At 31.7% G+C, this 9809-nt stretch overlaps 1 long non-coding RNA gene across 1 annotated transcript; it reads right to left on the bottom strand.

Moving 5' to 3' along the window:
• Nucleotides 1–6574: 6574 nt before the first annotated feature.
• LOC131933251 (uncharacterized) lies at nucleotides 6575–8066 on the bottom strand. The gene is made up of 3 exons (XR_009384912.1): nucleotides 8001–8066; nucleotides 7217–7407; nucleotides 6575–6833 (listed from the first exon to the last, which is right to left on the bottom strand). It is a non-coding gene; the product is annotated as an uncharacterized LOC131933251 (long non-coding RNA).
• Nucleotides 8067–9809: the final 1743 nt, after the last annotated feature.

Here is a 9809-nt window from a genome sequence, read left to right as displayed (position 1 = left end):
ATTACAACATCAAACACGACAACATCAGCACCTAAAACATCAACCACACCCATGACTGTAACTGGAAACATTTCAACATCAAACACGACAACATCAGCACCTAAAACATCAACCACACCCATGACTATAACTGGAAACATTTCAACATCAAACACGACAACATCAGCACCTGAAACAACATCAATCACACCCATGACTATAACTGGAAACATTTCAACATCAAACACGACAACATCAGCACCTGAAACAACGTCAATCACGCCCATGACTATAACTGGAAACATTTTAACATCAAACACAACATCAGCACCTAAAACATCAACCACACCCATGACTATAACTGGAAACATTACAACATCAAACACGACAACATCAGTACCTAAAACATCAATCACACCCATGACTATAACTGGAAACATTTCAACATCGAACACGACAACATCAGCACCTGAAACAACATCAATCACACCCATGACTATAACTGGAAACATTTTAACATCAAACACAACATCATCACCTAAAACATCAACCACACACATGACTATAACTGGAAACATTTCAACATCAAACACGACAACATCAGCACCTAAAACATCAACCACACCCTTGACAATAACTGGAAACATTTCAACATCAAACACGACAACATCAGCACCTAAAACAACAACCACACCTTTAACTATAACTGGAAACATTTCATTATCAAACACGACAACATCAGCACCTGAAACAACATCAATCACACCCATGACTATAACTGGAAACATTTCAACATCAAACACGACAACATCAGCACCTAAAACATCAACCACTCCCATGACTATAACAGGAAACATTTCAACATTAAACACGACAACATCAGCACCTAAAACATCAACCACACCCATGACTGTAACTGGAAACATTTCAACATCAAAAGCGACAACATCAGCACCTTAAACATCAACTACACCTATAAATATAACTGGAAGCATTTCAACATCAAACACCACAACATCAGCACCTAAACGAACATCAAGCACATCCCTGGCTTTATTTGGAAACTTTTCAACATCAAACACATCAGAAACTACAACATCAATCACATAAATGAATATAACTGAAATCATATGAAAATCATACATGACTTTTTCGCGGGGGCGGTTCTTTACATACAGTGAACGCGTCCAGCGCTGATGTACAGCTGATTGTGTTTACGTCCGGTGCGGTCGCAGGTATCACGTGATTTAGGTCACGTGTTTGCAAGGACTCTATATCAGCACCCAAAACAGCAATCATACCAATGACTATAACCTCAAACATCTCAATATCAAACACGACAACATCAGCACCTAAAACAACATCAATCACACCCATGACTATAACTGGCAACATTTTAACATCAAACACAACATCAGCACCTAAAACAATATTAATCACACCCATGACTATAACTGGAAACATTTCAACATCAAACACACAAATGACTATAACTGGAAGTACTCCAACATCACACACAACAACATCTGCACCAAAATAACAAGAACCAACCAGCAGCCTTTAGCTGGTATCTTTCGAGAGTCAACCACAACAATTGCTGAGCCTGTAACTATAAGACTAGAGATAGTGCTGAAGCATACAACCAGAGGGCTGGGCACTTAAAAATACAAACATTTAGATATATTTTAATCTTGTGTAACACTCAGTAGAAGTAATGACTGTAACAAGTCAAATATACCACAACAGATTCTAACTACAGCATGTAATTTATCAGTCTGGTTAACACAAAATTTTCCTACACAACATCAGTCCACACATTTTTGTCCGACACCTTGCCCTCACTCATTGATTCACATATGAACGTCTCAAAATACTGACATCTGCACATTCACTATCTCTTGAACATCACACCCAAATATCATTCACAACACAATGTGCATTGAGCCTAGTCTTCTTCCTATCAACCACACCCACTTTTACATCAAACATTTTGAATCTTCAATACCCATTGTTGCTGTGTCCAAGCTTCAAGACACCCCTTTCCCCCCCCCCCCCCCACACATACATTTTATCTGTAAGGTATTCTTATATGCAAGTCACTGTCCAACTCTAATCACATAGAAAAATGATATATATATATATATATATATATATATATATATATATATATATATATATATATATATATATATATATATCTATATATATATATATATATATCTATATATATATATATATATATCTATATATATATATATATATATATATCTATATATATATATATATATATATATATATATCTATATATATATCTATCTATATATATATATATACATATATATATATAGAGCCTATATATATATATAGAGCCTATATATCTATACTCACATATATATATATATATATATATATATATATATATATATATATATATATATATATATATATATACATATGTATACATATATATATATAATCATATATATATATAAATATACATATACACATACATACATATATATGTACATATACACATACATATATATATATATATATATATATATATATATATATATATATATATATATATATATATATATATACAGATTTATGTTTAAAACAATGTCCTGCCTACACCACCCACTGTAGGTTAATGGTATGAGCAATGTAATATAAGGCTTTCTTTTGCTTTTTTAATATATTTTCTTATTCTTGAATGAACAAATTTATACAACTGGCATCCACACCTTTGGTTTTTAAATTTCAATACAAGCTTACATAACATAATACATGTAAAATTGTTTTCCTAAATTTACGTGAATCACTAAAATCTGATTTTGAAAGCTCGTTTGCTTTCATGGTTTGTGGTGTAAGGGTGGATACTGGAGATTGCAAAAACTAATAGACAATTAGATGATTGCGACTTGGCAAAGAGTGGGCAGTAAATATGGGGGTAAAATTTTTAACCTCCCATCCCCATGATGACCAATTTCTGGCAATGCCACTGATGACATGATCTATGCCAACGCAAGTGTTTTTGTCATGCAATTTAACATAATAGAAAATAATTATGAACACATTTACAAAAAAAATATTTTACTTTTAATGTGCAAGTTATAAACAGGGCAAGTGAGTAGCCAGTTAGAGAAATATTTATTCAATATTACATTTTAAGAAAACAATTTTATTTTTTAAAACTTGTAAATAATAATCGTCGACATTGCATTAACTTTGTTTATATTTTATTCTAAATTTTTAAAAGATAATACTTTTAATATATTTTAAAATTTATATATATATATATATATATATAAATATATATATATATATATATATATGTATATATATGTATATATATGTATATATATACATATATATACATATATATATGCATATATATATACATATATATACATATATATACACATATATATACATATATATATATATATATATATATATATATATACATATATATATATACATACATACACACAATTTAATTAAAATTATTAACAATCACTGTAATATTTGTTAATTAAATCATATTTTATCAAATACAGTTTCAATGCGTTAATAGTTTTAATTGTAAATTATAATGTGTGGAATACATATTTTTGTCTGTAATTTTTTAATATAGGCCAACAAGATTTTTTCATGTTTCGTATTTTCATTTCAGTTTAAGTTAAAAATGTAAAATAAGTTTAGAATTCAAGGTTATACTATTTAGTAATTTATGTAAATACTCTTTCATTTAATTTGTAACTATTAATTATATTAGTCTTTAGTAGTTTTACATTATTTTATGGTTATGTTTTAGTATTCTAAAAAATTTTTACAGTTCTGTATTAAAGTAAATGTTAAATATTTGTATGTCAATTATTTTCTAACATTTAAATTTCTGTACTTTAGAGGTAATTGTTGATTGTTTTGTTTTAGCATTCTGGTTTCACCAGGTAAACAGCCTGTCCATAACCAATGTTCCCTCAAAGGGGAAAATGATCGTGCGTGTGCAACGTATATTTTGTGTGCGCGATGTTCTAAAAGTCTTATATAAGGATACATGCATTTTACAAAATGACTGCGGGGCAGTTGAAAGCTACTGCGCGGCTGCTTAGAGGTAACATAGTCCCTAACCCAACAGTCCACAGATAGACAGTGGTCTTAAAAATGACGACAAATATTACATAACAGAAAGATACCATAAATAACAGAAGAAATATAATGTAAAAATAATCATTTTCACTTTTTTAAATCAAACTAGATAAATTAGTTAAACCAAGCGGTCAAATGTTTTGAGCATCAGAACTGAAATTTCAAAAATATTTTATTTTGAAAATATTTAGTAATAGATGTACATTTCTATTTATTTGATTTGTTATTATTCAAATATATAATTTAATTACTATCATAACCCACCTAATAACAATATTGGCTATTAATGGCTATTCAAAATAATTGTTTTTTAAGGGTTTTTCCGCTTTCCCCATGGTACAAGTTAGTTACCTCACATAACATAAACTCTAACACACATCCCACTTTCATTTTCTACACAGTAGCAAGGTTTAAAGTGACAATGCTACATACTTATGTGTATATAACTTTTTAAATACACATTTCACATTTTTAAAAATGTATCTTAATTTTGATAATATTTGTATGTTAAACATACAATTAGGATATAAAATAACGTTCTGACGGTGTAAACAAAAAATTAGAGGCTTTTGAAAAACAAACGGTATGCAATTTTTTTTTCACTTAACTAAAGCATATTTTACAAACAGCATAAAGTGATGTAAGGGAAGTAAGCAATAAATTATTTAGCTGTGCGACTTGCACAGTAGTTAGAAACCTAGCGCACAGTAATTGCTTAAAATAAAATTAAACAAGTTAATAAAAAGTCTAGTGACAATTTAAGCGCAATTTCCTTAATTAATTTTTTGTGACCAAACGAAAGGATATTTTTGAAAACTTTCTTTTGCAATATTGTTCTAAATTATGGCAGGAATCTATCGGTAAATGTTTCAAGTTGCTAAGTGGTCTGCTTGCCGAGATATGGGCCAAAAACTGCATTTTTTTATTAGGTTTTTTGGCTTTTCCGGGAAATCCAGGAAGGAATTCCGGGAATTGTTTTGGCCCACAATCATCCTTGGAACTTGCTTAACATATTTGCTTTTGGAACTAGTCCTCGATATTGCTTCGTTGAGGAGATACGACTTAAAGCTGCGGACACACATCCATCCTTGACGAGTTAATAATCGCAATTGTCCATATGAGAATTGCACTAAAAACTATAAATTATCTCAAAACACTTGGAAAACAAGCTTTCGCTCCATAGAGGGAATGTTTGAAGTAAGTACCACACATTTTTGAATAACACTGACAGCCAAACTGTCTTTCTAAATTCTAGACAGCAGGTGTGCTTTGCTTTAAATTACTTTTCTCTTTATTAAATTTTTTAATGATAGTTTTAAAAAAATACACACGCTTATGACAAATCTATTCCAAAAAATGGCATCATAAAAAAAATAAAAGAATAAAAATATTTTATTTTGACCAGCATTAACTGTCCTAAAAAAGAAGAATGCAGGATATATAACAACTTCAAAAGTTAACAAAAAACTGACCTACACATTTCATATACAGCGGAATCGAAGTACAGAGTAAACGGAAGAAGCCCTAAAGGAAATCATCATCTCATCACTCCTGCTGGTGACTAGGCCACCAACTACAGCTCTAACATTCTAAGTCCTGCTGGAGTATGGGCCACCAACTACTGGTATACAGTTATGTCCTGCTGGAGTATGGGCCACCAACTACAGGTCTAGAGTTCTGTCCTGCTGGAGTATGTGCTAACTAAAGCTCCCAATTCTTTTTTATGTGGGACCATTCTCTGTAGCCGTTGCTATCTGTTACTCATCCTGATAAAAACCATAAATGAGAAAAAAAAAAATTTCTTTAACTAAATTAACAAGAATTGGTACGTTAAATTTTCTGAAATTGTTTAAATATGATAAAATGACCAATATGAAAAATCTTTAACTAGAAATAGTTTTAATTAGATTCACATAGATCTATATAGTTGATACTAATGTTGCCAATTAGTAGTTGAAACTTGAGTGCCTATTATTAAACAGTAGATAATTATTATTTTAACAAAAATTTACACTAGAAGCACTTAATGCAAAAAGTATGTAAGGCAAAAAACATACATTCTGAGAAAGCAAGTTCATAAATAAAGATTGTTTTTAAAAGCTCCTATTTTTATAACTTATAGTTTTCTAAAAATGGGACTTTATAATTAACCAATCATATTTATGCAGTTAAAATGGAGAAATAGTTATCACGCAGGTACAATTATAAATTATGAGTTAACTGTAAAAAAAATTAAGGTTTATATTTTAAAGAATTCCAAAGATTAAATTTATAATTATTTGCCATAAAAATAAAACAAATTTTCAAGTTTCATTCATTGATCTATCTATTGACAATCAAAAATTAAATAAAATGAGATTAGAAAATCAAACCAATTAAATATCCAGGAAACTTAGTTCATACCTGACAGTTGTCACAGAAATCAAGGTGAGAGTGAGTGGCATTCTGGTGACCTGGCAAGTGAAGTAGAGTTCACCTGCATCTGTGACCTCAGCCTATGAAAGGATAGTGTGTTAAGTACTATGCTCATTCGCCTGTACTTTCCCTCACATGAGCTGTGTACCCATCAGAGCTGGGTGGACTCAGGGGTGATCTACTGACTTGAACCCGGATTCGACTTGAGACTTTTGAGGTAGCAGATTAGCACACTACCTCTAGGCCATGCTGTTTCACATCTTAAACAAGCTGGTGAGAAGCCCCTGTAAACAAAAAAATAATAATTTATAAGCACATGCCATTTCAAGAAAACTGCACAGATGCTGTTACAGATAAATAGTTATAAACATAAAAATAAGATAACTGAGATTAGGCCTATCTATTCTAAATTTATTCTAAACACAACTGTTAAAGTAAACATGTTAGTAGCCTACTCTGGCCAACTGAATTCATTAATGTTTGTAAATCAGTACACTGCAGCAATCAGGTCTAAAAACTTACATTTACATCAGTCATAAGCTTTACAGATTTAGCATATAAGGGCCCTAATTACAATGCTGTTTTTTTTTTAATGAATTCCTTGACATGATCATTTCTGTGGCTCACATGTTTAGTATAGGGACACAACTACACATCTCCAACATACTCGGTTTTGGGCGATTACTCCAAGTTCAGGTGACAACATTCTGACTTCTGCTTCACTGATAAATTATCTTTTCCAAAGCTTGTTTTGGCCTAGCTAATTTCCTCTCTTCATGGAGATTCCAATCTAAAGTCTTTCTGGCGATTGCTTGTTGGTTTATGCAAGCCATATTCAATCCATCCCAATTTTTGTTTCTGTAATGGATTCCTCAGTTAATTAAAAAAAACATTATATTCAATTATATTGGGAAGATTCAAGGTGATCAGAGGCGTAGCAACCCTTCCCGGCGCCCGGGGATATACTTTCAATTTGGCGCCCCCCTCGGGAGCAAATTTTTGATTTGCACCCTCCCCCTCGAACTTTTCATTTGCACCCCCCTCAAACTTTTCATTTGTACCCCCCCCCTCAAACTTTCGATTTGCACCCCCCTCAAACTTTTCATTTGCACCCCCCCCCCCTCAAACTTTCAATTTGGCGCCCCCCCCTAAGGTCGGCGCCCGGGGACATATGTCCCCCCCCCCCCGCTACGCCTCTGAAGGTGATTGATATTATCTGTTAGAGATAGATCTAGGCCTATATTTAGGCCTAACAATTAATTAATTATAGGCCTAGTATCTATTAGAGATAGGACTATATTTAAATAATTAATTATAACTGGATAAAAATGTGCTGATTAAAATTCCAAACTACAGGTGCAGTTTAATGTAACATTTGTTGTATCTAAAAGCCAAAAGCTATAAAACATAATACTGGCTAACAATACGTGTAAGTGTAACTGTAAACTCACTGTAAACTGTAAAGTTTTTTTAAACACACCCTGAGGAAATAGATCTATATACTTTTAACAGTGTCCGCCCCAACCCCCCCCCCCCACCCCGAAAATTTCAAGTAAAGGCTTATGTTCTCTGATGACACATTCAGCTGATCCAGCGAAGCGGGACAGGTCAGTTTGGAAGAGGACTAACCAAAGGTCAAAGGACGTTGAAAGGTAAAGTAAAGAGGTGCATCATCATTCCCAAGATTTTAGGGTTTTGCGCTAGACAAACAGTCGAAGAAAAAATAATTAAACATAGATCTAGAATTTGAAAATATTATCCAAAATCATAATTAATAGGCCCATAGAATATAAATATATATTTTCAAACAAATAAAATTATTTAAGCCCTAGAGTACATTTCTCGCCAACCGAATACACTCGCTAAATCATTGAGTGACCAGATCATTATTACTGATATATACCCAAATGTTTTATTTTTCAAGGCTGCCTTACACTTTAAACTACATTTTTAAAATTGTTCTAGATTAGATCTAGAACTAGATTAGCTGATTTTTTTTTCTCTCAAAAAGTCGACTATTCTTAATAAATATGTTTATATATTCAAAAATATTTTGACCACAAATAGTGAGACCAAAATATTGTTTAAGCTAGTCTACACAATCATTCTCTTCAGCTGAATTCGGCCAATACGGCCTAAATTCGACACAACGGGCTGATACAACAGCGTATGCGTTACACCGAACAACGTCAGCTTGCATCAGAACGTTTTCTGGTGAGAGCCCTTTTGGCACTGTTGGCTGTTCAAGTTTCAACTTAATGCGGGGCCTGTGCAGAAAATATTTCTTTCTTAACGTTCAATCAATATTATTTGACAGGCATATCTACCATCTAGATCTAGATCTATTTAGAATATTGTATTTATTATTATTACTAGATCCATTATGCCTAGCTAGATGTCAATAACGGATAGATCTATATACTATATAGATTATAGGCCTATAGCATAAAAAAAATGACCGATACAATACCGGTACGTAGAATCGATAGGTTCGGTAAAAAATAAATAGTATTAAATAGAGCTGGATTCTAGATCTCTTCTAGATCTAGATCTAGATTCTAAACACTGATAAGTGATATAGACTCTAGGAGTGTCGTCTAAAATACATTTGCAATTCGGTTTTAATATCTTTTTTTTCTGTTTTATTTAGGTTATCATTCTACTTCATTCCTTTAATATTCATAGTTAACAAAGTACATATAATAGGCCATTATACTGATTATAGGCTATAGGGTACTGAATTAAATTACTATAACTATTATTCAATACATCAGCCTAGACCTAAATATTTATCATTACCCAGCATGGGAGTCTGTCCCGAGTATTTGAATTAAAATATTAATTCCTCAGTGTATTATAGTACTAATAGTAATAGTAATAAAATATAATAATAATAATATATCATACATAAAGTCATGACCATGATTTAATTAAATTAATTTCTGATACTGATTTTTATTTAAGTTGGAACAAGATGTACTAAGCCTCATTCATGATTGGAATGTGATCCTGTATCGACTACCACCTTATCATGAAGCAGCACAGACCATCACTTTGTTAAATAAACAACTTTACAACCTGTTATACTGTTTAAGCAAGGTGAGAACATGTTTTGTAACTATCACACATGGATAATTACTTTTTTTTCTACACTAACCCCAAAATATTTTCCATGCATGTTATGTAACAAAATTACACTTCTAGAGAGAGTAAATAGCTCCTCTTTGTATAATATATGTAACTTACAGTGATATAATGTA

The sequence above is a fragment of the Physella acuta genome, unplaced genomic scaffold (genome assembly GCF_028476545.2).
Source record: "Physella acuta isolate Inbredline_101_S28 unplaced genomic scaffold, ASM2847654v3 ptg002420l, whole genome shotgun sequence".
Classification (NCBI taxonomy): domain Eukaryota; kingdom Metazoa; phylum Mollusca; class Gastropoda; family Physidae; genus Physella; species Physella acuta.
This window is presented reverse-complemented; position numbering and strand designations above follow the sequence as displayed.